This window comes from Mastigoproctus giganteus, chromosome 12, assembly GCF_048544385.1.
Source record: "Mastigoproctus giganteus isolate SK-2022 chromosome 12, ASM4854438v1, whole genome shotgun sequence".
In the NCBI taxonomy this organism is placed as follows: domain Eukaryota; kingdom Metazoa; phylum Arthropoda; class Arachnida; order Uropygi; family Thelyphonidae; genus Mastigoproctus; species Mastigoproctus giganteus.
The window spans coordinates 67,469,824-67,496,796 of record NC_143586.1 but is presented as its reverse complement, the minus strand read 5'-3'; the positions used below and the strand labels follow the sequence as shown (position 1 = coordinate 67,496,796).

Here is a 26,973-nt window from a genome sequence, read left to right as displayed (position 1 = left end):
AAGTCAAACTGAACGATTTAGTAAGGGACTTAGGTCTTCCAAAGTACGCCTGCTGAAATTCTGGGATCCAGACTTCAAGCAAAGAACTTACTTGCTCCAGGTACATAATTTTCCTGGTACAGAAATCGTGAAAGGGAGTTTATACAGTATTTTTCACAAGAAGGTTCTCTTGTATATTGCAGTGATATCGCTGGTTTAATAAGTGACTTAGGAGCTCCATCATATGTTCCTAGTGAATGGAGACTATTTATAGACTATTCTAAGACTAGTTTAAAAGGTGTTCTCTTGTATAATGGAGATAAGTACACATCTGTGCCAGTTGCTCATTCAGTCTACTTAAAGGAAACTTATGACAATCTAAAGTTGCTTCTGGAGAAAATTAAATATCAAAATCACGAATGGAAACTATGTTGAGACTTAAAAGTGTTATGTATGTTGTTGGAGCAACAGGGTGGGTACACTAAAATGCCATGCTTTATTTGTGAATGGGATAGCAGAGCTAAAACGCTGCACTGGACAAAGCAATGGCCTCGGAGGCACAAATCTTACACCAGGGTAAAAACATATTGTGCACAAAAGTTTGGTGAAGCCAGATAAAATACTTTTACCTCCACTGCATATCAAGTTAGGCGTAATGAAGCAATTTGTTAAAGCATTGAATAAGGATGGCAACTGCTTTAAGTACCTTTGCAGTAAATTTCCCAGTTTACCTGATGCAAAACTTAAGGAGGGTATCTTCATTGGTCCCCAAATTAGAAAATTGGTTTTAGATGGTCAGTTTGAAACTACTATGACTAATGTTGAAAGGGAAGCTTGGATTGCTTTTAAAAGTGTAATGGAAAACTTTCTAGGAAATCATAAATCACAGGATTATGAGAAAATTGTTCAAAATATGCTCAAAAAGCTTCGCAATTTAGGTTGCAATATGAGCATCAAAATTCACTTTTTGCATGCCCTTCTTGATTTTTTCTCCGAAAATCTTGCACAGATGAGCAAAGAACAAGGGGAGAGATTCCATCAGGACATAAAGGAAATGGAGCAGAGGTACCTTCCCTGGTATACAAGCATGATGGCCAACTACTGCTGGTGTTTAAAAAGAGAGAAACCTGGCACTGTACATAAAAGAAAAACGATTAAACGTTCTTTTATTAATCAAAATTCTGAAACTTTCATTAATCAGAAGGTCTGATTAATGAAAGTTTCAGAATTTTGATTAATACTTAATACATATTAATATTTACATATTTTTTTATATGTGAAAATGTAATCCTATCAATTTGTCATTACTAAATACAATAAAGTTATATACTTTCGTAAAAAACAATACTTTTTTTATTTCTTAAATTGTGATGTATCTGGATGTGATAGAAAAAAATCTAGGTCATATTTGAAATCACAGCAACGTATTTTGGCGGTAGGACCTATTGAAATTCAAACCCCAGTGAACAAACTTAAATTGTAACCTAGTGTTATCAGTGCTATGTGAGGTATTGCTGTATATATTATATATCGTATACACAACGAGTGATCACTGAATTATGACCACCTATATAATACTTCGTAGGTCCTCCTTTTGCCCTCAGCAGCTATCCAACATGGCATTGATTCAACAAGATGTCGGAAGCATTTAGGAGGTATGGCCAACCAAGCTGTGTGTAATGCGGTCAGCAATGCAGGTATGGAGGTGATTGGTGTGTCCAGATGCCTGATATGCCTTTCTATAGAGTCCCACAAGTGCTCTGTGGAATGACATCAGTGGAGTTCGGAGGCCAATCAATGTGCTAGAAGTCAGACCTGTGTTCCTCAAACCATTCCTGCACAAGTCCCCGATGGCTCGGTGCATTGTCATCTTGGAAGACACCATTGCCATTCGGGAAAAAGTATAACACTGTGGGATGTACATGGTCAGCAAGCAGTTGATGATAGCGGAGATCACTGATATGTTGTTCCACATGCACCAGGGGTCCAAGTTCCTGCCAGTGAAACATGCCCTGCACTTTTGATACCATGCATGATGGATCAAGAGCCTCATGTTGTTGACGCCAAATCTGTACCTGACCATCCACGGTGTGGAGTAAATAACGTGCCTCATCCGGCCAGCACACCTTCTTCCAGTCTTCTAACCTCCAACTTGCATGCTCTTTGCACCAGGCGAGTCTTTTATGCCGATGAACCTTGGTTAACAGGGGATGTTGTAGGGGTCATATGCTGGTATAGCCCATACATACGAGCGTGCGACGCATGGTCATGCTAGATATTGTTCCGACTTGGCCCATGTTGTATTGAGCAGTCAAGTCTTCAACAGTGCTGTGCCTGTTCACCTGTAGGAGTCGTCAGACCCAGCGCTCACCTATAACATCAACCTTTAGCTACCTTTGCAGTTTTGCCGTCGGGTCATTGTTTGACCATTTTCACGCCAATCCTGGTACACTTTAACATCGGTGGCTCTTGAACACCCCCACCAGTTCAGCCGTTTGGTAAATCGAGGCACCAGCTCGTTGAGCTCCCACAATCTGTCCTTTATCAAAGTTCGATAAATCCTTCCTTTCACCCATCACACTCGGAATTTTACTACCTACTGAACCACTGACACCTTATCTATGCTATGTAGGTTGACTAACTGTGCACTCTCGTACCTCACATGGTCAACGGGTCGCATTCAGTTTTCATAGGGGTGGTCATAATTCAGTGATCACTCAAGTGTACATTATATGTGAGCTGTCAATTTCTCAAGAGCAATGACACAGATATAAAACAAGTCATTTATCATACAAATCTACTTATAATACATAACTGGTGTTGTTCATTTACATCTAATCTATTCATTATTCTCATTTAATCTGTTAATACATGCTATAATTTCCATAAAATTTCTCTCGATTAACAATCTCAACTCTCTCTACAGCATCAAACACTAATTCAATCTTAATCACTTCCTCATATTTCTCTTAATCAGCAATATCAATTCTTTTCACAACAGCGATTCATAAGTCGATAACTTAATGCTAACAATCCCATGTAATCTCTCTTAATTTAGCAATATCAATTTTCTTTACATCAACCAATAATCCAACTCGATACTAAACATTTCCTTATTTCTCGTGTTTCTTCAATTTCAACCTTACTCTAAAATAATCTCCCACTTTACTTAAGTGCCATTTCCAAAACAACACAGTTCAGAGGACTTACCTTCCTTCTCTTTCACGGTGGGATTCCTTTGTGTGGGTTCCTTCCACGGAGTGCGGTGATGTCTCTCTCTCTCTCTCTTCCTTTTTGAACTCTGCATCTCTGCTGTATAGCTCTTCCAGTACTGTCTTATTTTGGGATTTCAAGAACAGTATCTGACTTTATCTGACTGGCTTGTTATTCAACTTCCAGATTTACTTCTAACACAGGAACGTGTCCAGCGGAACCCTTCACTATATAGCTACACTCCCAGAACTGGACCCAGAATTGCCGCTGGAAGTCTGCAACCCCTCCGAACAACAACCACAAAACCCTATTTCTATCTCATTTATTTATTTATTGAATTGATTGCAAGATACAATCGCCCCTTGTACTACTTTTTTATATGCAAGCTTATGTGCAAACCCCAGAGGGGTTTGCATGCATTTACATATCTCCCCCTATCTAATTTAAACCTGACCCAATCACGGTGTTATTCTTTAAACTCGCTCTTCTTCCTTTGATGAGAAAAACATTGTTTTTTCCCACACAATGAAACATTTTCATCTTTTACTTCAAGATCACTTGTTCACAATACCTTTTAACTGCTCCATACTGACACCCTTTCCCAAAATGCACTAAGTGTCGCATTCCCAAGCAGCAGGTAATAGAGGGATTAAACTATTGTTCAGAAGCTTTTAATTTTAACTCTTCCACACCTGCTATACCATTCTTCACCTATTCCTTAATTTCCCTAACAGGCCTACTGCCACTAATGGAAATATTTCCGTAATGATGTTTTGGTTATTCTTTAAGTGCTTTACTTCCACACTATACTTACTAAGAGAAATATATTTGTAAAATTTTATCTTACAGTTTCATGATGTTTTCAGATTACCGTTACATTTATATACTGGGTATAACAGTCCCTCATTTGTAAATTCAGCAGTATTAACGATTTATTGTTGTTGATTTTATAACCTTTATGTGAATAAACCATGGATAATTATTTTTTAAATTAGTACTGAAAAGCTGGTATTTTTGTATCAATACCGGGATTTGAATACCGGAAAAAAATTACTGGGATCCCGGAATCTCAGTATTGTAAGCCCTAGATTAGATGCTCCTGCTCAGATAGCTGCCAAACTGAATGAGTATTTTGCATCTACATTCACACACGAGGCATTCTATAGGGAAGTGGAGAACAGAAGCTTATTAAACTTTAACAGGGAGCTAAATGATTTTGTAATAACTGAGAGCAAAGTGGAGGAGAAATTGTTGAAATTAAACATAAGGCACTTGGGGTAGATGGGATCTATCCAGTTATATTTAAGGAGGTGGCAAAGGAAGTAAGCAAACCCTTAGCCATAATTATGATAGCATCGATAGACTTAGAGGAGGTCCCCACAGACTGGAGATGGACAAATATATCTCCAATTCACAAAGGGGATCAAAGGGTGACACGAGTAATTACAGACCTGTTAGTTTAACTTCTGTTCCAGGGAAAATAATAATCACTTACACAATGAACCAATTGTAACATCTCAATTTATGGATCAAAACTTACAACCTTCTGTATCCATTGTGCCACCTAATTGTAATTGTAAAGTCAAGTGATATCACAATCAAGCAATGAATTTTTAGATCTCACCCATTTCAGAGTACTTGCATGTATAGAAGTTTTTTGTGTGGTCTCCAGAGAATGTGTTTATTTGTTTTCAAGGGTTTTTTTTTTTTTTTTTTTTGGTAGTTGTTGGCGCATCGGCTTCTGTGGCCATAGTGCACCTCCCCAAAGTTTTTAGAGTACTTTGATCCAAGCCCGAGGCAGGATTCGAACCCGCGACCTTTGGGTTGCCAGGCAGGCACTTTACCCACCTGGCTAGCCCGGTCGGCTGTTTTCAAGGTAATTTCAAGTACATTTCAAATAAAGTGTCCATTTATGTATAAATTGCCGTGAAATCTTTCAGTAGGTGCTGCCATAGTTTATCTGTCTCCAGGTAACAGTAGACAATGGATGGCGGCACAGAAATAGCTTTGAAAACTGGAATAGAAAGTTACATGTTAGCCTCAAATAGTATCAGCAAAATGATGTAATAAATTTTGTTATTTTTGCAGTATAACTGCAAAAACAATAAAAAATAACTGCTTCCCTCAACTAATAATTCAAATCCTTCTTTAAATTTATTCAAACTACCCAATATCACAACAAAAGGTGGAAATTTATTCCAGTAATCAATCTCTGGCTAAGGGGAAACATCTGCCCACCTGTTCTGACCATCTTTTTTCAATTTATATCCCCTTCTATCACTTGAAAAAGAGTAATGATATCAGCATTCAGTTTATTCAACCCTTTTAAACTGTTAAACACTTCAGTTATGTCACCAATGCTTAGTTCCAGATAGGGCTTACAATACCAGTTAAAATCTTAATACCGGTATTTCGGTATTTTTAATTTATGAAACCAGAATACCGGTATTCCAAAAACAAACATTTTTCTCAATAAATTTTGATGACAATTAGGCGCAATAAAGTAAGGAAAAAAACAAGTACTGTAATTACTTCAATTCATGTTTTAAATAAACTTTTATTGCAATAATAAATATTCTGAAAAAAATCATTAAAAATACAGTTATTCTAAAAACAAAGTTTAGTTATGTTTAAGCATCCACGCTACCTGTCCGAATAAAGTGAGCTCTAAAGAAACATAAGCAGTCAATAGTATGATCGTCTAACATGGATCTAATTTTGGTACATACAGTATTTGATTAGCAGCAGAAAACACCCTTTTGGATTCTATTTTGGTACTATTGGACTGAGATAATCGTAGTCGATCTCAGTCCATATTTTCTAGGCTTTGAACTTTTTTAGCAAAAATAGTCAAGTATTTCATTAATTTCCGACTCAAGTTCATGTTTTAAAATCTCATTGGAGTCGGGCAATTTCTTATTTTGGAAAGAATTTGTGGAACACTGATGTTCTGTTCCATGTTGGTCTTCAATGGTTGAATTATGTTCATCATTTTCTGAAGGAGAAAGACGTTTTATTAAACAAAGTATAATTTTCACTATAGTATCATTACTAGGGCTTGCATAAAACCAAGAAATTTCAAAACCGAGTTTAACCGAAGTTCACTCTTAAAACCGGTTTTAAAACCGATTTTCTCAGACTTAGGGAAAATAATTAAAAGCTTATAACATATTTATTTTATCTTGGGTAGATTGTACAAATCGTAATCAAATATTTTAAACAAAATCTAGCTTATAGTAAAAAAAAATAAAAAATTAAAATGCTCCAAAAAAGTAACCAGCTTGAGATTATACAAAATTACAAATTGTATTCAAATCCTTTGAATAAAAACTATCCTCTCGTATAGTAAACAAAAAAAATAATAAGCCCTATAATAATAATAATAAATAAATAAAAATAATGTGGAAAAAAAACAGCTTGGGGAAATTACTATTTATTGCTCAGCTTTTTGCTGAAAATGATCCTTTAAAAAACACAGTATATTAAGCATTTTTCCTGATAGACTTGACCTTATTTTTGTGTTAAAGAGACCAGTGATCGAAAACACTCTGTCAGATTGGACACTTGTTGGTTTAATGGTCAGCAGTGCTCTATAAACCTTCTCCAGCTTTTCATTTCTACTGCTAATTGCCTCCAAAATTTTAAATTCTTTGCTGATTTCCAATTCACTCGGATATTTTGAAGGCTCTTCAGTTAATCTCTTTATTACACTATCATACTCTCGCATGAGTGTATCTCCAACATCGGAACTAGACGAGTCTTTGTTTTCTTCTAAAAGAACAGTTCGTTTATTTTCAGTTTCTTCATTCAACGCTAAGACTCCTTCGGAATGTTTTGCAAATAATCTCTGATAAATCTCTTCAGCATGCTTTTTCAAAACTTGCTTACTTGGAAAATCAAAAGTTCTTGAACCTGAATCTTCTTTCCTAAACTTTTTGGGGTTGTGTAGATAGCTCAGCAAAGCCACAGTTTGGCAATTTCGTCTTGCGTTGTAACGCTGCAAAAGGCTTTGATGAAACTTTAAAGCAAATGGGTTTTCTGCTGTATCAAGCTTAGCAAGCAGAAATTCTATTGAAGACTCGGCTTTAAGTAAGTCTATCTTCTGAGGTTGTAGCCTTCAGAATCATTTCAACTGGTCGCTAAGTTTCACATAGCAATTCAAGTGTTTTCCAGTCATCGTCAGACAGCTTCAGTTGACAGTACTGCATATAGAAAAAGACAGTACTGCTCTAAAGAAACATAAGCAGTCAATAGTATGATCGTCTAACATGGATCTAATTTTGGTACATACAGTATTTGATTAGCAGCAGAAAACACCCTTTTGGATTCTATTTTGGTACTATTGGACTGAGATAATCGTAGTCGATCTCAGTCCATATTTTAACATAGGGGAGGTCCCCACAGACTGGAGATGGGCAAATATAAAAATGCAAAGTGTCCATTTGCATTTTTACGGGAGGTTCACTGTTATCTTGTTTAATTTCAAAAATCTCTCAATCATATAGAATGTGCTATCCCATCTAGTCTTGCAATCTAAATAAGTTTATATTCTTTCCCATTAAGTTTTGCTTTAACAAAATTTTGTAATGTCATTTTTGGTAGGCGATTTTCGAAAAAGCTTGCAAATTTTTCTGACTTTGTTAATAGTTTGTGCAATATTGGCCACTGGATAGAAGAAATAAATGAGCTCATCGGTAAGGTCGGTTTGATAAAGCATGCCTTGCTGTCTTTCTTCAACTTCTTCATCATCACTACTTTCTTCATTATTTTCATTTTCTTCATTGTCTTTGTGAGACTCCGAGACTGTGGCCCCATAATTGATTGCTTTTTCATAAAGTACATCTTTTTTTTTTTTTTTTTTTATGAAAACCCCAAACACGAAAGGTATCAAAACCTATAGTACTTAGTACCGTGCATGGGTTGAAGGAGAAGTATGGGGGGAGGGGGATGCCGGAAACTTTGCTCTAGAGACTAAACATGGGTTTCACCACTTCAAGCCTCCAATAAGCAAAGTGGTGGTATTTCACCGGTTGATGAAACTCATCTACCACATCTATAACTGACAGATGTATACAATGGGCTATACATTGTTGATGATTAGGCGTAATTTGCTTGCCAAACTTAATCATCATTGCTGCTTCATCGGTGGTGCAGCCAACAATATCCTCATCCAAGTTCAAACCAAATCCCTTCAAGTGTCCATTCACAATTTGCTCAGTTCTTCTGCTATCAAGTGAACCATTAATCTCAATAAGACCTAACGACCAATGATTGTCTTTTGAATGCACATTTATATTCATATACATTTTATTTTGTATAGATGTATATTCATCAATGAATACCGTGCACCCAAAACCAATGAATTTTTGAAATGCTAAACGAGTTCTTTAGTTTTATAATAATTCAGAACCATATTTTTAATTCCATTCACTGAGGCTGGTGGTAATTTATCGTATTTATTTCTCTGAAGGTTAAGGCTTGATTGTATAAACTCACTCTTGGCAATTGAATTAACAGAAAACCCATCTAAAGCAGCTAATTTTGAAATCTCTTCTTCCATAAATTTTTTTAACGATAAAGTTTTCTAATGTTCTTACCATTTTTACGGGAGGTTCACTGTTATCTTGTTTAATGTCAATCTGATGCATTTTCTTTAAATGCAACATCAAAGATGATGTAGATCCTCCATACGACTTCATTATCTTCCGACATTTCAAACATTGTGCTTCATCTTTGCTTTTTCGAGCAAAATAATTCCATACATTTGATTTCATCTTAGATATATTAAGAGTAATAAATATTAATTAGTAGTAATTTATATCACTGACAATTTTAAATAAAAATATTGAAGATAACAAAGGCACAATACTATGCGTCACTCCCGCAAGCACTGAATGAAGAGTCTAAACGAGGCAAGTTTCAAAATTTTCACGAAAGAAATTTTTTATTTATTTACTTGCAATTTTTTTCCCCCAATTAAATCTATTGTAATTTTCAAAATTACATAAAAGCTAAATTTGGTGAAGCTGCTTTTTGGAGAACATTTGATCGCAAATTTAATAGGAATAAAGAAGCAAAAAACTTTCTACGATTGAAATTTGATGCAATATTCAGCGATCTGTTTCTAGTGGGTAACCATCAATAAGGCGCGTTCCACAACTCATTCAGTCGTAAATGAGTACACCTGCATCGTGCCATGATACAGGTGGAAAGATAAAAGGTACCCCTCCTAGATTTAGGCCACTTGCCCATGAGATTCGTACCTAAACATAAAATAAAATAAAATAAAAAACATGTTTAAAACAAAGCAGTTGAACGATCCAGACAAACGAAAGAAAATGTGCGTAACAAAAAACTATAACAAAAAACTATATTCGAGGGCTAACTAAAAAAATATTCGAATCCGGTTTTAGAAGCTCGGTTTCGGTTTTAACAACTCAATATGAAAACCGGATTTAACCAGTTTATAAAACCGGTTTGCAAGCCCTAATCATTACTGAGTCTAGGAGAGAATAAAGAGTGGGGATAAGGAATAAAGAAGAGAGCAAAGAGTACAGTTAAGGAATTCTTCACATATATAAATGCAAAGAACAGAAGGATAAATCAGATTGGACCCTTATGTAATGGACGTGGGATAGTATTAGATAACATAGCTGAAGGTGCAGATGAACTCAACAGTTACTTTGCATCAATATTTACTTTAAAAAAAACCCTTTGTGTCAATGAGAAATTATGGGAGTGAAGTTGAAAAAATTGTAATTAATGATGTTGAAATTTCAAATAATTATTTAATGAGAACTTTTGCACATACAGGCGAGTAAGGCTCCTGTGGTTTATGGCATATATACCCTATAATCTTAAAGGAGGCAGCAAGTAAGTGCATTGAACCACTAAGGCTAGTTATGTGAGCATCACTGGACTCGGGAGAGATTCCGTTGGATTGGTGTAAATTGGAGCATATTGTTGTTGTTGTTGTTATTTGGTTTTTAGGAGCATTAGCAACTAAGGCCATATTGCTCCGGGAATATGCGGTGGTCATTTCCTGACCTTTCCGCATCCTCCGTATTTGGTGGTGACGGGCTCGAACCCCGGTCTAATCAAGAAGCGTGTGCTACGCACTGCTGCTCCTTCCCACCTGGCTACGGAGGCGCCTGTTTGGAACATAAAGGCGGTTCTAGAAGTGTAACAGGAAATTACCGACCGACCAGTCTAACTTCAGTAGTAGGGAAAATCATGGAGGCAATGATCAAGGATGGAATTCAGGATCATTTAGATGGAAATGGAATTCTGTAGGAATACACAGCATGGTTTTGTAAAGGGAAAATCATGTTTAACAAATCTGGTTAGCCATTTTGACAGGTCACCCATGAGCTGGATTTAGAGAATAATTTCGACATTTGGATTTCAGCAAAGCATTTGACTCAGTCCCACATGAGTGGTTACTTTATAAGCTGGAGCAGGCTGGAATCATAGGGAAAATCCTTAGATGGATAGCACAATGGCTTTGGGACACCAGGAAGGGGGTTGTGATAAATGGTTATTTCTCAGATTGGGTTAATGTAAGAAGTGGGGTTCACCAAGGATCAGCATTGGGACCACTGTTGTTTTTGATCATCTTAAATGACATCTATGAAGGGATGGAGTGCGTGAGGTCTAAACTTGCAGATGATGCAAAGATCAGTAGAGTTGTTGTTGTTGTTATTTGGTTTTTAGGAGCATTAGCAACTAAGGCCATATTGCTCCGGGATATGCGGTGGTCATTCCCTGACCTTTCCGCATCCTCCGTATTTGGTGGTGACGGGCTCGAACCCCGGTCTAATCAAGAAACGTGTGCTACGCACTGCTGCTCCTTCCCACCTGGCTACGGAGGCGCCTATCAGTAGAGTAGTTAATGATTGCCACCAAGCAGAGCTTCTTCAGAGTGACCTAGATAGACTTCTGGGATGGTCAGAAAAGTGGCAGCTATGCTTTAATTCAGCAAAATGCAAGGTCTTACACCTGGGGAACAGCAACCCCAAAATAACTTATACACTTGGTGGAGTTGAACTAAAGTCAGTAGTGGAGGAACGGGACTTGGGAGTTACGATACGGTCAGATATGAAGTTGTCCAAGAATTGTGGACAGGTTGCAATGTTGCATGGTGTCCTATCGATGATTTATCTAACATCTGCAAGTAGAGATAAGGACGTCATAATCGCATAAAGGTGATTTTATAACCAATTTCATTGTTTTTAAATTAATACTGAAAAACCAGTATTTTTTTGTTTGTTTGTTATTTGGTTTTTAGGAGCATTAGCAACTAAGGCCATAATGCTCAGGGAATATGCAGTGGTCATTCACTGACCTTTCCGCATATTCCGTATTTGGTGGTCAAGGGCTCGAACCCTGGTCTAATCAAGATGCGTGTTGCTCCTGCCCAACTGGCTACGGAGGCACCGGTATTTTTTGTATAAATACTGGTATTTCAATACCGAAAAAAAATTACCGGGATCCCGGTATTGTAAGCCCTAGTTCCAGATGCTGCAATTTATAGAATCCCAGTAATTCTTGTAGTATACAGTTTCCATGAATGTTCAATTTTAAAAGAAACTAATACACACATAAACCTTAATTTACAAAAACCTGTATTTGGGAATTTTTGCTATATTGTCTTTCACATTTCATACCTTCAGCATATGTGCATAATGCACCTATTATCTTCACCATGTCCATCTGTCCATATTTAACAAATGGATTTGCCATAGATGGATTTTCATGAAATTTTATATTTCAGATTTGGAATCCATTAATTCCAAATTTCATTAAAATTGGATGATGTTCAGACATAAATAGAAATTCAGCAATTATTTATTTTTTATCTCCAGGTAATAACTTGACTCTATGTGGATGGTACATTTGAACATTTTAGAAAGATTTAGTATGAGTAAATGATGCAACAAAGCAGGATTATACTGCGCCAGCTAAAAAAATAAAAAATAAAAATTCCCATATCACCTGTCTCCTGCGACAGCTTGTCTAGTGTTTACTTCCTTGAATTTATTCAAACTACCCACTTGTACAACACCAGATGGAAGTTTGTTCCAACGATCAACTACCCAGTTTAATCAATATCAGTAATACAAAAACTGGCAATGAAACATGGGGTACTCCAAATAACATTTGTCAAAGAAAAACAGTGCCAACTGATAATAATACTGTCTTCTCCCACTCAACCATCCCTTTATCCATAGCAGTAATTAGCCCTTAATGCTATACTGCCCCAGTTTGTACAGCAACATGTGCAACAATATCAAATGCTTCCCTAAACTCATATATCAAAATTATTTTATGCATCCAGTGACCTTATTACTGCATCACAGTATTCAATCAGTTAGGTCAGACACATTCACCCCTTACCAAATTCATGCTGTGATTGCAGTATAAATGCATTCCTGCCTAGATGGTCCTGCATTACTTCTTTAACCAGTGACTCTATTTATTATTTTCCCTGGAACAAAGTCAAGCTAACAAATCTGCAATTACTCATGTCACCCTTAGTGAATTGGGGATGTATTCCCACATCTCCAATCCATAGGGACCTTTTTTTAACATATAGCTTCAACAATTCCTCTTCCACTTTCCTCTTACTTATCACAGTCACTCTACAACCTGTTAGAATTTGATAAACATCTGGTATCTCCATCCCTAAAGAATTCCTCATGTATGAATGCAGATGCAAAATAGCTATTGTTTATTGAACAGGATCATTAACAGTTAAACTATTAATAATAAGTGTGCCGATGTGATTCAACCCCTTATTTCTACCGCTGACATCAGTAAAGAATTCTTTACTACTTTTCTTTGCATTATTTGCTAAAGACTTCTCATAATCTGCCTTATCTTGCCTAACCACCTTTGTGACTTGATTGGAGACTAGTTTTTATCTACTGTATCACCTGATAATTTATATGTATCCCATGCATTTTTCTTATCTGCCAAGAGTGTCACTAGTTCAAATCTGACATCCATTTAGGTCTAAGCCTTTGAACAGTACCATATTTCCCCATGTGTAAGATGCACCCTTTTTCGAAAAATTTGGGGTCTAAAAACTGGGTGCGTCTTATACAGTGGTTGTAGATTTTTTTACTTACATTTCCCACTTTTTCGCGCTTGTTGTCTTTACGCTCATTGTTTCGCACTTGATACCGGTATATTAGGTTACGTTTTGCCACGTTCTGCCCAGAAATGGCTTAAAAGATTTTCGTACAATGCTGAATTCAAGTTAAAAGTGATCCAGTTTGCAAAAGTGAATGGAAATCGTGCTGCTAAACGTAAATTTCGTCCTCCTCCAACTGAGAAAACAATCTGAGACTGGCTTCGGGAAGAAGAAACCCGACTGAAAACGCCACGGCAGAAGAAGGCCATGAGAGGCAAGTCAGCAAAATGGCCTGATTTAAAGAGGGAATTGAAGATATGGATTGAAGAGCAGAGGGCAATTGGAATACCTGGAGGCTTGACATCCCAGCTCCAACCACTTGATGTCAGCATTAACAAACCCTTCAAAGCTGCAATGAGAGACGAATGGAACCAATGGATGAAGTCTTCTGGGGACAATTTGACACCAGCAGGAAGAGTGAAGAAACCAACTATAGGAGAAGTTTGTACCTGAGTGAAAAAATTCTGGGATAATATCAAGATTGAGATCGTTGTCAAGTCATTTAAGAAGTGTGGCATTTCAAATGCCACAAATGGAACTGAGGACGAGGCAATATATGAAGACAGTGATTCGTCTTCAGACACAGATGAGGACAAGCTAATGAATGGGAGTTTTGAAAGTGATGAGGAGTTGTATGAATTTTATGATGAATAAACTTGAGTTCAATAACTTTATGTAATACTTTTTTTTTTTTTTCAAATTTCGGGCCCCAAAATTAAGGTGCATCTTATACATGGGGAAATATGGTATTTCTTAATTGGTACAAAAAGCCTAATAGCTTCTATGATTATTTCTCTGAATGCTTCCCATTTAGAATTTGCTGTTGGTAATATCATCAATTAGTTCACTGTATAGAATTTAAAACTGTCTGAGACCATTTTAGTCACCTTTATGAAAGCAAAAGCTCTTCCCTTTAACTTTGATGTTAGTTACATCTTTAAGTAAATCCCACATCAATACACTCATCATCATCATCATCAGCCATTTTCAATCCACTGCAGGATGAAGGCCTCTCCAGCAACTTTCCAGTTCCTTCTGTTTTGAGCACTGGCCATCCATTTCCTACTCGAAAACTCATGAATTTCATCTATCCATCTCCGCCTTTGTCTTCCAGGTTTTCTTCTAGCTCCTCTTGGGTACCATTCTGTTATTTTCTTAGTCCATCTGTCATCATGTCTTCGAGCTATGTGTCCTGCCCAAGACCATTTTAGTTCTTTAGTTTTGATAAGAATGTCCTTTACTTGAGTTTGCTGCCTAATCCATGTGTTTCTCTTCTTATCTAACAGTCTGATTCCCAATATGATTCGTTCCATTCTTCGCTGTGTAGTTCTCAGCTTCTCTTCCATTCTTTTGGTGAGTGCCCAAGTTTCACTTCCATAAGTCATGGTGGGGAGTATACATTGATTCATTATTTTACGTTTCAGACAAACTGGGATATTGCTCTTCAGTATGTGACTATATTTCCTGAATGCTATCCATCCAAAATTTATTCTTCTCTTGACTTCCAGCCATTTATCATTATTACAGCTAATAACTTGTCCCAGATAAGTATATGATTCCACCTTTTCAATTACTGCTTCTTCAATCATTATTTCCCTTTCCGTGGCATGCTTGTTCATCATTACTTTTGTTTTAGCCATATTCATCTTTAGTCCAAAATCTTTACTAACTGTGCATAACTGATTAAAATTTTCCTCTAATTCTTTGGGATCGTGGCTTATGACCACAATGTCATCTGCAAATCGTAAATGGTTTAGGTACTCTCCGTTCACATTGACTCCTTTCTGCGACCAGTCTAATCTTCTGAAAGCTTCCTCAAGGGCAGCAGTAAACAGCTTCGGAGATATTGTGTCTCCTTGTCGGACTCCTTTCTCGATTTTAAATTTCCTACTGTCTTTGTCTAGTCTAATAAAGGAGGTAGCACTCTCATATATTTTCTTCAAAATCATAATATATGGAGTATCTATGCCTTGTCTTTCCAGTGCCCGAAACATTGCCTTATGCTGTATGGAGTCAAATGCCTTTTCATAATCCACAAATGCCAGGCATAATGGTGTTTTATATTCATTTGCTTTCTCCATTAGCTGTGATATTACGTGAAGGTGATCCATAGTTGAGAATCCTGTCCTAAAGCCAGCTTGCTCTTTCGGTTGATTCTCATCAAGTATTCTTTCTAATCTGTTAGTAATGACCCTTGTGAACAACTTGTAGATATGGGATAACAAGCTAATTGGTCTATAATTTCCAATTTCTGATTTATCTCCTTTCTTATGCAGCAAAACTATGATTGCATTATTCCACTGCTTAGGCATCACACCTTTTCTAATGCACTTTGTGAAGAGCCTTGCCAGTTTTTGTGTTATGTCTCTTCCTCCCAATTTTAACAACTCCACAGTAACTTCATCTTCCCCAGGGGCTTTCCGATTCTTCATTTTCTTCAATGCATGTTCTACCTCATCAGGAAGAATATCGGGTATGTCGTATGTGTTGCTACTTTGCAATCCATCTTCCTCACTGCTGGTATCATTCCCTCGCTCCTTGTATAATTCTCTATAGTAGTCTTCTGCTTTTTGAATTATGCCTTCTCTGCTGTTTATAAGTACACCACCGCTATTCTTCTGTTTCAGTATCATTTGTCTTTCTGTATTACTGCTCATGGCTGCTTTGTTTTCCCTTAATGCTTGTTCTACTTTTCTTGTGTTAAATCTTCTTATGTCCTCTCTGAGTCTCTTTCTAATTGCTTTGCATAACTCAGTATCAATACACTATGATCACAACTACTCAGTGAGTCTTATCTACAGATTCTTAATCCATAAAGAGTCACTGCTGAAAATCACATCAAGAGTACTTCTTTCTCTTGTTGTCTCTCTAACATAATGGTACAAGAAACAAGCATCCAATAAATCCACAAACTTCTTGCTACTGTACAAGTGACCAACCCATAAGTTCCAGCCAATATCTGGAAAGTTAAAATCTTTAAAATCAGAACAAGACATTCTGATATATTGGCCCACTCTCTGTCTGTACAGTTTCTCATTATACTCATTGCAGTCACTAGGACTATAACACACCTCTATTTTCATTTTTATTTTCCTAGTAAGTATGTCACAACAGACTGAATCAACACTAGACTGGTGCCACCCATGTCAACTGGGTGCACCACCTCTGATTTTGTCTCTAAGAGGATGACACCTCCCCTGTTGTCTGTCTGTCCTTTCTGCTACAAATTATATACTAAAAATTCATCCAATTTATTTACTATGTTCCTAGCAATGGCATACATGAAGTATACATACACCTGTTTTTACATGAAGTATACATACACCTCTTAGTAACCCTAATATAACCCATATATTTGATTGTTTCATGAAGAACTCCCAGCAGGCCTTGAAATCTCTGACACCTTGTTTTCAGGCTTCTACACTTGTCAAGCTATCACAAATTTCATTAAAATTGGACCAATAGAAATCCAGTAATTATTATTTATATTTTTCCATACATATTAAATAGGCTATCCATATACCATATATTATAGCTGAAGCATTGGATATTAAGTTTGTTTCCATGTACTGGTTGGAGAAATGAGTAGGCAAGGTGGGAGACATAACAGAAACAAATTTTTCTCAGTTTCTGCATCCAAGATATTGGGGAGGGGAACAAAGGATTGCTCTTACCAAGAAAGGCTTAAGCTCTGCAAATTGCAGCATCTGGAGACAAGGCACCTGAGAAGTGATCTGATTGAGGTGTACAAGGCCTTGAATAGTTTGAGCAAGCTCAATGCTAACGGGATTCTTCCTCTCACTCAGATTACGCACCTGAGGGAGCATATATTCAAATTGAGGAAAGACAGTTGTAAAACAGATGTGTGGAAATTTGCCTTTAGCCAGCACAATTCCAATAACAAATTTCCATTTGTCATTGTGGAAGTTGACAGCTTAAATAAATTCAAGGAAGAAATGGATAAACTTTTGTAGCAAATGGATGGGTGAAATGGGAAGTTTTTTTTTTTTTTTTCTGATGTTGTATAAGCATCAGAAGCATCTTGCATCATATGCCTCTACTAATGCTAATACTAAAGTCATTGCTTTTTGCTCATTTTTATTATAAATAATTACTATTTGCTAACATGCCAGAAATATAATGCACTGTGTACATAACTTCTTTTCAAATTAAGAATACATACTCCTTTATAACTTTTTACCTGCTTCATTTAAACACCAAACTGAGACTTTCAACTTGGTGGGTCGGAAAACTGCTAGCTTGGGGGGAGACAAAGACTAATAGATTAACAGCAGCCACTGGCAGAGGTGAAAGAGATTCTTGCACTGCTTCTATTGGAATGAGCAGAAGCCTGAAAAACAAGATGCAGGATATTTAAGAGACTGCTGGGAGTCATTGTGGTACAAGTAAACACATGGGTTGTTTTACGGTAGCTAAGAATAGAAACAGGTGCATGTATACTTGCATGTACACCAATGCTAGGATTATAGAAAATAAATTTGATGAATTTGAAGTGCTGTTTAAGACATCCAAGGTGGATATTGTTGGGATATAAGAGACGTGGTGTCACTCAGATATAAGAGATGCAGAATTGGAATTTGGGGAGACTACAGAAAGGATAGACAGGATAGGAAGGGAGAAGGAGTTATGCTATTAGTTAAGAAACACACAAAATTCAAGGAAGTGAAACCAGTCGACATCGCTAGTGCAGTGTCGAGTCAGTTTGGTGTGACATAAGCATTGGGAAATCAAAACTGGGAGTAGGAGTGTGCTATAGGCCTAATGACTCTGATCAGTATAATATGAAACTATACAGGGAAATAGTGGGCCAGTAAATCATAGAGTCTTATAATGGGGGATTTTAATTTCCCAGATATTGACTGGAATTAGGGGGTTGGTCACTCACACAATAGCAAGGCTTTTGTGGATTTATTGGATGATTGTTTTCTACATCAGCAAGTTAGGGAGGCAACTAGAGGAAGTAATACTCTTGATTTAATTATCAGTAGTGATTCTTCATGCATTAAGAATCTGCAGATAAATGAACCACTAGGTGGCAGTCACCACAGTGTGCTGAAGTGGGATTTACTCAAAGAGGTAACTACCATTAGGGGTAAAGGGAAGGGTTACTGCTTTCGTAAAGGCAACTACGATGGACTGAGACAGTATCTAAATTCTATACAGTGGGACCAACTGATGATGTTACCAACAGCAATTTCAAAATGGGAGGCATTCAAAGAACTTATCTTGGAAGCTACTAGGCTTTACATACCAACTAAGAAATATTGTTCAAGGTTTAGGCCTAAATGGATGTCAGATGAACTAATGAGACATATGGCAGAGAAGTTAAATGCATGGGATACATACAAATTAACACGTGACACAGAAGCCTATGACAGATACAAGTTGATCTGTAACCAAGTTACAAAGGAGGTTAGGCAGGCAAAGGCAGATTACAAGAAATCTTTGGCAAGGGATGCAAAGAAAAACAGCAAAGAGTTCTTTACTTATGTAAACTCTAGAACGAAGGGGATGAATCAGATTGGTCCACTTGATATCGATGGGTCAACTGTTGATGATCCTGCTCAGGTAGCTAACAAACTAAATGAATATTCTGCATCGACATTCACACATGAGGAGTTATTCAGCGAGAGGAATGCCATAGGTGTATTCAACTCTGGCAGTAAGCTAGATAATCTTGTACTAACTGAGAGTAAAGTGGAGGAGAAATTGTTGAAGATAAACACAAGAAAGGCACCTGGGGTGGATGGGATCTATCCAGTTATATTAAAGGAGGCAGCAAAGGAAGTAAGCAAACCCTTAGCCATAATTATGAGAGCTTCCTTGGACTCAGGGGAGGTAACCACAGACTGGAGATGTGCAAATGTGGCCCCAATTCACAAAGAAGGATCAAAGGCTGACATAAGTAATTATAGACCTGTGAGTTTAACTTCTGTTCCAGGAAAATTAATGGAGGCACTGGTTAAAGAAGCACTGCAGGATCATCTAGACAAGACTTCAGTTATAGCTAGGACACAGCATGGTTTTGTTAAGGGTAAGTCTTGCCTGACCAATTTGATTGGATACTATGATGCAGTCACAAAAGAACTGGATGCAGGGAATACCTTTGATATTATATACTTGGAACTTAGAAAGGCTTTTGATACTGTTGCACATGGAAGACTGCTGCACAAATTGGAGTAGTGTAGCATTGGCGGCAAATGGTTGCTATGGATAAAGGGGTGGTTGAGGGGGAGAAGACAGAGAGTGGTAATCAATGGACACTGCTCATTGTGGACTAATGTTATTAGTGGAGTCCCTCAGGGTTCAGTGTTGGGTCCATTATTGTTTTCTGTATTTATAAATGATATTGATGATGGTATATCAAGCTTAATGTCCAAGTTTGCAGATGATACGAAGGTTGACAGGGTTGTCAAGGACACTACTGACACTATGCTGCTGCAACAGAATCTGGAAAGGTTGAGCAGATGGGCTGAGGTGTGGCAAATGAAGTTTAACATTGACATATGTAAAGTACTACATATGGGAAACAGCAACCCCAGAGCAACGTATCAACTCCGTGGTACTACACTGACAGTGGTAGAGAATGAAAGGGACCTGTGGGTGGTTGTGCAGGTAGGTATGAAGTTCTCTGAGCAGTGCAGACGGGCTGCAAGAGTAGCTCATGGTGTATTGTCAATGATATATAGGAATTTTTCTAGCAGGGATAAGGAGCCGATTATTCCCTTGTATAAGGCAATGGTCAGGCCACACCTAGAGCACTGTATACAGGCCTCATTTCAAGAAGGATGTAGAGCTGCTGGAACGAGTACAGAGAAGGGCAACAAGATTAGTGAATGGAACAAAGGGGTGCTCTTACGAAGAAAGGCTTACGTTTTGCAAATTACAGTGTCTGGAGACTAGGCACCAGCGAGGTGATCTGATAGAGGTGTATAAAGCCTTGAATGGTTTCAGCATGCTCAATGCTGATGGGATTCTTCCTCTTGCTCAGAATAATCACCTGAGAGGGCATAAATTCAAATTGAGGAAAGACAGATGTAGGACAGACGTGCAGAAATTTGCCTTTAGCCAGCGGGTGGTTGGTTGGTGGAACAGACTTCCATCCCGTGTCGCGGAAGTTGATAGCCTAAATAAGTTTAAGGCTCAGCTGGACAGGTATTTCGAATGAATAGAGGGGTGAAGTAGAAGTGGTGTTTTTTTTTTTTTTTTTTGGCTGATGCTGCATAAGCTTGCTTTCTTCCATCAAATGCCTCTACTAATGCTAATGCTAAACTATTTTTTGTCATTACAAATAAAACTGTGAAGTTGGCAAATGTGGTCCACTCTGAAAATATCACTCTAACAAGATGTTCAAGAGTTAATGGCATCGCATTCTAAAAAGTTGGCTAACCAATGAAACTTAACTGAGCTTCATACAGAAAAGTTGACCACTGAAGAAGATGCCTCCAATTAAGCGTTACTCAGACCAAAATATCTGAGCTAAATATCTTTTGGAATTTTTTTGAAGGTAATGACAATGCCCCCCCCCCCCATAAAAAAAATTAAAGACTCAAACTTGGAATGCTGCATTGCGTGGAGCTGAAATATTAAAGAAGCCATTTGTTGATACAGGAGGCTTTATTGGGGCAAAAACAAAAAAATCCAAGCAATAACTATAGTTTCAGTTTCTAACAACTACAAGGGGACCATTCACAAACCTTACTCTTGGAGCTCAGAATTGGTAGTTTTGCTGCTGTTTACCAAAATCAGATTCAATAACAGCTCATCATCATCAGCCATTTTCAATCCACTGCAGGATGAAGGCCTCTCCAGCAATTTTCCAGTTCCTTCTGTTTTGAGCACTGGCCATCCATTTCCTATTACTACCAACAAACTCATGAATTTCATCTATCCATCTCCGCCTTTGTCTTCCAGGTTTTCTTCTAGCTCCTCTTGGATACCATTCTGTTATTTTCTTAGTCCATCTGTCATCATGTCTTCGAGCTATGTGTCCTGCCCAAGACCATTTTTGTTCTTTAGTTTTGATAAGAATGTCCTTTAACTTGAGTTTGCTGCCTAATCCATGTGTTTCTCTTCTTATCTAACAGTCTGATTCCCAATATAACTCGTTCCATTCTTCACTGTGTAGTTCTCAGCTTCTCTTCCATTCTTTTGGTGAGTGCCCAAGTTTCACTTCCATAAGTCATGTTGGGGAGTATACATTGGTTCATTATTTTAAGTTTCAGACGAACTGGGATATTGCTCTTCAGTATATGACTATATTTCCTGAATGTTATCCATCCAAAGTTTATTCTTCTCTTGACTTCCAGCCATTTATCATTATTACAGCTAATAACTTGTCCCAGATAAGTATATGACTCCAACTTTTCAATTACTGCTTCTTCAATCATTATTTCCCTTTCCGTGGCATACTTGTTCATCGTTAGTTTTGTTTTATTCATCGCTAGTTTTTTTTATTTATCTCCTTTCTTATGCAGCAAAACTATGATTGCATTATTTCACTGCTTAGGTGTCACACCTTTTCTAATGCACTTTGTGAAGAGCCTTGCCAGTTTTTGTGTTATGTCTCTTCCTCCCAATTTTAAGAACTCTACAGTAACTTCATCTTCCCCCGGGGCTTTCTGATTCTTCATTTTCTTCAATGCATGTTCTACCTCATCAGGAAGAACATCGAGTATGTCATATGTGTTGCTACTTTGCAATCCATCTTCCCCACTGCTCGCATCATTCCCCTGCTCCTTGTATAATTCTCTATAGTAGTTCTTCTGCTATTTATAAGTACACCATCGCTATTCTTCAGTTTCAGTATCATTTGTCTTTCTGTATTACTGCTCATGGCTGCTAATTTAAATCCTTTGTTTTCCCTTAATGCTTGTTCTACTTTTCTTGTGTTAAATCTTCTTATGTCTTCTCTGAGTTTCTTTCTAATGGCTTTGCATAACTCAGTATACTCAATTTTCTCCCTGGCAGTGTTTTTCTTGCTTTTCATTTGTCGTCTTCGGTTCATCACGACAAGCGTTTCTTGACTAATTTTTTCTTCTTTGGATTTCTTTTTTCCTATAGGTTTTTTGGGCTTTATCACTTTCAGAAAGTTGTAATACTCCTCGTCGATATCTTGGTCCTGAGCAGTCTGCAGAAGCTCAAACTTGTTCTTAAGTTCCAGTACATACTGCTTTTTCTCCTCCTCTGTTATCTCAAAGACCTTTCTATTATTTACTCCAGTCAGTTTTTTCCTTTCCTACATCTATATCAAGTGTACATCTTACCATTCTGTGATCACTTCCAACATTTACCTTATTCAGGACGGTAACATCATTCACAATATATCTTCTGTTAGTGAGGATGAAGTTGATTTCGTTAGTAGTTAATCCATTTGGACACTTCCATGTCCACTTTCTGTTCACCTTTTTCTTGAAAAAAGTGTTCATTACTGACAGTCCTTGAGATTCTGCAAATTCCACAAGTCTTTCACCTCTTTCATTTCTTTCACCAATTCCAAAATTTCCTATAGTTCCCCTTTCTGCACTGTTTTGTCTTTTTCCAACCTTAGCATTGAAGTCCCCCATAATAATAGTGTAGTGGGTTTTCTGCTCATCTAGAAGACTCAATTTCGGTGTACATTTCTTCAACCTCTTCATCATCATGGCTCGATGTTGGTGCATAAATCATTATAATCTTTAGCTTGTACCTCTTAGAAATCTTGAGTATTAGTCTTGACACCCTTGGTGATGTACTTTTGAATTCCAAAATGTTGTTTTTAAAATCTTTATGGACCAGAAAACCAACTCCACCTTCACTCCTTTCACTGTTTCCATTGGTGTACAGCAGATTTCCACTTGATAAACTTATAAGTGATTCATTTCTTCTTCTTGTTTCAGCCAAACCGATGATATTCCAATTCACATTTTCTAATTCCTTTTCCAGCTCTAATATCCTGTCTTCACCGATGAGTGATCTTACGTTATAACAGACCAAGTTCAGTTTCCGTGCATGGCAGCCTGGTCGTACCCAGAGATTCTTAGCACCCTCTGCTTCCACTATGATACTCTCGCTGCAGTAAGAGGGAGAGTGAAAGCTGCTGGGGACTGAGGGCCATTTATTTTGTCGTGCTGTCATATGCTGGAGGGTTTGGTATTTTCCTCTTCACGCTGACCAGGCGTCTTGAAGAGAACCACTCTACACTTTCGTTGCCACCTAAGTGACATAACCGGGCTTACCATCGGGAAGGTGTGCATGAGTGGATTTTAGGAGGCAGGCCAACCGGACTTCTCCTAAATCTTCTATAATAGAGAGATATTGGATCCAGCAGTGTTTTAGGCTGAGTGTCTGATAACACACAGGATACCTTTTCCCCTCAATAACAGCTCACTTTTCCTTAAATCATCACTGTCCACCATGATATATGTTATTTGTTTGCCCATTTTTATATCAAAGCAAGTAATACTATAAGGCATTAGCATAGTATTTGTGTAAGCAATATATATTCTATGGAATTTGAATGTTTGTTAGATGAAAAATCAGTTGGGGGAAAAAATGGGGAAAAAAAGACCACAAAAATTCTTCCAATCTTAATGGAATTCAAACCATAGCCTTTTACAGATAATGAAAGAGCAGTGATCATAACCACCATGTTATCTATGAAGTTGATACCCATTGCTATGCCCTTTGTTTGGCACGTGTTTTTCATTCCCAGCTGTTTAGAATCATGGGTTGGAAAATCCTTATGCTTACATTTTTTTTTTATTATGCAATTCTTGTGTAACTGCGGTGAGATGCATTAATGTAATTGTATTATGTGCAGTATTCTGTTTATCCAATTCATTATATAGTACTGGGTCAGGTGAAGTGATTAGCAAAACCACCTTTAATTAACCCTTAGAGGCCCACTTAGCACTAGATGTCATCCTTTAAAATTTTTCTCTTTTTTTTTTTTTTTTTTTTTTTTTTTTTCAGAATAAAATCAAGTTTTCCCATATACCCTTCCTGATCAATATTCTCTAAATCATGATACAGTATTTTCTAATTTTTGTTTTCACTGATCCAGGTTACAAGACTAACTGTTGTCTGGCATCTGATATGTGAATGAACATATTTTTGTTTCAAAAAATTGTGGGAATATGCAAACGCTACTCATCCAGTTGTTGTTATTTGGTTTTTAGGAGCATTAGCAACTAAGGCCATATTGCTCCGGGGATATGTGGTGGTCATTCCCTGACCTTTCCGCATCCTCCGTATTTGGTGGTCACAGGCTCGAACCCCGGTCTAATCAAGAAGCGTGTGCTACGCACTGCTGCTCCTGCCCAGGGAGGCGCCGACACTCATCCAGCAACCATGGCTGAACGAGTGGTGCTTGGTATTAGTGGTTTTTTTTTTTTTTTTTTTGCTACACTATCTAAGCTTGCTGTTGTTTGGTTTTTAGGAGCATTAGCAACTAAGGCCATATTGCTCCGGGATGTGCTGTGGTCATTCCCTGACCTTTCCGCATCCTCCGTATTTGGTGGTCACGGGCTCGAACCCCGGTCTAATCAAGAAGCGTATACTATGCACTGCTGCTCCTGCCCACCCGGCTACAGAGGCGCCTTGCTTCCTTGCATCATTTTCCACTACTATTACTACTACTACTATTAATAATAATAATAACTATAATACATGCTACAGTATGAATTATAGAGTAATATACCTGCATACCAAAGTATATTATTTTATAAGTTGGCCCTGTTTTCACTCACAATGTATTTTTCTGAAATTTCTTTCTTTGGGGGAAGAGAGGTTGCCAGATAAAGCCAAAACATAAGTGTGGGGTTAATATACTACTTTGAAAGAATTACAAATTTTGCCATTTAAACTAAAGAGAAATGCCTTTCCAATAATAATTAAGTAATCATTATTTACAAATAATTACTCTACATATTTACATTTATTATAAATAAGCTAACATCAGTACCCATACTTTCGGTTACATCATGGGCCAGAGAATGATCAAATTCAAATGTAAAATAAACTTGGGAGCACAAAAGCAAAAACTCAAGATTTTGGCACAGCTTCCATTAGGATAAGAAGCCATAAATCGCAGAATATATGAATAGAGTGGGCATTAACACAGAAATAAGCAACAAATTCTGACAGAACTTGTTAAAAATACTGATGAATATTAAATACAGGTGCACACAACAGGCATTACTTTAAAAGAAATAATTATAATAATGAAACACATATAGGCCTTCAATAAAAACCAACAGAATGCTCTATGCAAATCATCTTCAAGTACTATCTGTTTTGATCGTTCTATATTTCACTTAACTGAAAAAATTGGAACCATTAACACACGCGTTGAATAACTTTTATCAAAGCACTCAACGTGTTTATTCGGAAGCTCTCATGGCAACTCAAAAAACCCTAGTATGATAAAAATTAAAATTTTCTTGAAAAATACCGGAGTAGACACTGCAGTGAGCGCCTGTTTCGAAGTCGTGGTTTTTAAGCCTCATTGGGTAGTTTTTACCACAGCGTGTGTGTGTGTGCTCCCTGGTGAAATAAATGTGCGAGAACTGCCGAAACTCGCATATAACTGACAACAGCGTATAATCACTGTAGTCAAACAGACAATGAATCTATATCTCAATATGAAGGTATCAAACAAAGTGTACACTGATGGCGTTATATTACTAGGAAAATGAGATTTAACGATCTACTCTATCATTCCGCAAACTCAAATGAAAATACAACACACTTGAAGGTATATAGTATCGTGTGGATGGTTTAAAAACAGCAAGCATTCTAAAATATTCAGCATTTGCATTTTATAATTTCCATGCAAAATACCAGACATCTGCATTCTATAACATCGATGCAAAATACTCATCATTCACATTATAAAACCAAAACAACACTCAGAAGGAAAGAAAAAATATATATCGCCAACATGATACTCCTTACCCAAAACATACAACGGAAACTAAAGGCATTGGTCAAAAAGCGATAAACAACGCCACCTACATCTAAAATGTTGTATCCTTCGGCAACGCCATACAGATATTCATTCTATTAAATTCAAATCATTATTATTATCGATGTGGTGCAAGGAAGCCTGAGGCTCATGCTGCACCAGCCAAAAAAATTGGGGTGGGTTGTGTACGGGGACCGCAATCGTTTCGTTTAAGGCGTTAATCCGTCTTTGTGTTATTAGAGGAGGTTAAGATGTAAATGAATAAAGTCTTGGTGGTTATAAGTGAAATATAATTTTATTTATCAAAGGCCGATGACAAGAGAAGTAAGATACATATGGCATAGTATATACATCGATGTTTCTTACAAAGGTTAAAGCTATACAAGTGTTGCCCAGAATAGTGGGCGATGTAGAAATGTACTTCAAGTTTAACTCACGGTGAACTTTTGAATTTTTCTTTCAAATGAGATATGAAAATTCGACATAATGAAAGTTTTCTTCAACTCAGCACACTTATCGGCTTATAACTTTACAAATTTTATTTTATCGGATATTATTGCTAAATAATATTGTAGATCCTGTTATTCTCTACAAATCCACACCAATTTCAACGTCCTAT

General features: G+C 37.3%; 1 protein-coding gene across 1 annotated transcript in view; it reads right to left on the bottom strand.

The window, feature by feature from the left end:
• MED30 (Mediator complex subunit 30) overlaps positions 1-26,367 on the bottom strand; it is an 81,508-nt gene extending 55,141 nt beyond the window's left edge. Inside the window, exon 1 of the mRNA XM_090385791.1 lies at positions 26,345-26,367. The gene's annotated coding sequence lies outside the window, so the exon portion shown is untranslated. The remainder of the gene's footprint in view (positions 1-26,344) is intronic.
• Between the last annotated feature and the right edge of the window lie 606 nt (positions 26,368-26,973).